This window comes from Phragmites australis, chromosome 5 (genome assembly GCF_958298935.1).
Source record: "Phragmites australis chromosome 5, lpPhrAust1.1, whole genome shotgun sequence".
NCBI lineage: Eukaryota > Viridiplantae > Streptophyta > Magnoliopsida > Poales > Poaceae > Phragmites > Phragmites australis.
In genome coordinates, this window is record NC_084925.1 from 10844597 (window position 1) to 10847089 (window position 2493).

Genomic DNA, 2493 nt, shown 5'->3' on the forward strand with positions numbered 1-2493 from the left:
TCACATTCAAAATTTTCTTCAGTATAAGCATGTTACAGGAAACAGATTTGTTAGGCCCTTTTGCGGTATGGCGAGGAGAGTGTAAAAGGAAATGATATATGCCATATTTAATGTTTGAATTGGTCTATGATATTTCATTACAACTGTTCAAGTTGTCTAGAATGCACCAATAGTACCTATTTGGAATGAATGTATTTCCTGATCTCTTAGTGCCAAATAAGATAAACCTGTTTACGTTGCATCTTTTAATCTTTTGCTTGCTGTGTAGGACATATATAGGATAAAGCTTCCAGGGAATGCAACGCTAGGTGAAGGAAAACCATAAAGTCAGAACAACACCATAATTTTCACTCGAGGTGAAGGTCTCCAGACAATTGACATGATCGGATGCATTACAGCATGGGCCGCATCAAGCCAGGAGGGAAAAGGGCGATGGTGGCAAGATGTGGAGCTGTCGGCGGAACGAAAAAAATTGGGTAAGATTTGCTCTTCTTCCTTCACCTCAGGTTTGCCCACTCTCTGAAATTTGATTACGCTGCTGGATTTGTTACTTCTCAATGAAGATTATTTGATACATTTATATCAGTTGGGGAAAAGGAAGAACTTTACTTACTAGATATAATTGATTGTACACATATTGTGATCCAGTGCAATTAGTAAATGGACAGATCTTCATATACTTATGTGCTCAGATCTACATATTTTTCATGTCCTCTAATGTACTAGATTTTTGTGAGGTAGAATCGAATATCTTCAATTTGAATAAAAATCCTACATCTTCTTACTTCAGTTTGTTTGACTATTTCTCGGCTAGAGAGTTGGATATGTGCTAGAATTGCCTAGGTAATGATGTGAAAAGAAGTATCCCATGAATATTCCGCTTGTCATGTAAGCTGTCTTTGGTGTTTACATTTTTTCTCATTTTCAGATTACCATTTGCAAAAAGAAGAACGTTGAAGATTATGACTTTCCATTACCAGTTAATTTCCACAGTTTTTCATTGCCACTTATGTTGTTTGAAACTACCACTACTCTTTTTAAAAGCAGCATGAGTTGACATTCCACATCTTGAGTTATTAGTTTCAGGGAGATGATATTCCACAGCATGAGTTGTCACATCCAGTTAAGAGAAGGTTTTCACAGAGATCTCCAATCAGGTCTGCAACAGCTAGCACAACCAGTACAATACTGTTTCTTCTTCATATATGTTGCTGGCCACCACTCGATTCTACTGGTCTGATTTGTTTTGGGTGTGTTTTCTTCGTCCTTCTCATGTGATATTCCCCAGTTCAGAAATTTCAATTGTTTCACTTGTCACACAATAGTGTTGACCTTATTACTGTTTTTCTTCTTCTTTTTGTTATTTACAAAAGTGTGTTACATTATTAAACTGATGCAACATTTGCATCACCCATGACATACTGCTTAACTGACTCATTGTTTTTATTTGGCCGTTGCGAATTCAGCTGCTCAGGAGGTATGGCACCCGGATGCTGATGCACCCTAGACGCACATGAGAGCAGGACTTCTGACAACAACTTCTCAATTCATCTCTTCAGAAATAAAAAATGTTGCTACTTCGGATACAATGACATGAAAACTGATTGTCCTTTTATTTGTTCAGATAGCTTCAGAAACTACTCTACTATTCTGGTAGTTAGGTTCGTTGCTTCTCCTAACAGGAAGCAATTTGTTTTTGCCTTTCGGTTTCACAACTTACAAATTGCTGAAAGCCTTACGTGGAAATAATAATGCTTGATCGATTCTACACAGTTACATTGGTTGTAGCTACCATCTTCATCTCTATTGGGTGATAAAATGAATAGATGCTGCTGGTTTACTCTGTACCTTGCTCCTGAATCCTGATACATCAAGAGTAATACTAGATACAGTTAATGTTCGTTGAAGCTCTGCTGGTTTCAGCCAAGAACTGAAAATCATGGTTCTATCATTTGTTTGCTGAAGCTCTACGCAGAACTCACCATTTCTTGATATATTATCAGCAAATGAATGGTACATTATGTTGGAAAAGGTCATGTGGATAGTATACATTTTCATAAGTCAATTTTTTTCTCCTTTTGAGACGAAGAAGTAGACAGTTAAAATTAAGCAAACATGTTCCTTTCAGCAGTTATTCTGAAAATACAGCTCACTATAACATTACAAATCAAATATTCTGCCAAACAGTAATACATATTCTATATCACATGTACTAAAAGAAGCAGAGTTTCGAAATTCCGGCTCTGCTGTTCGTCACAGAATTGAAAAACTTTACTGAACTTCTAGGTATGTACTAAAAGAAGCAGAGTTTCGATTTTAAACTGTTGGGTATGCACAACTGCAGCAACTCTACTGAAAACTGAGTTGCGTTCACTGAGAAAGAACAAATATATCACATGGTCGATATATCGCAAGCATTACAACAACTCAACTCTGTCTAAGTGACCTGCAGTTGCTACAGAAGCAGAACAATCGGGACAGGACGATCACGTG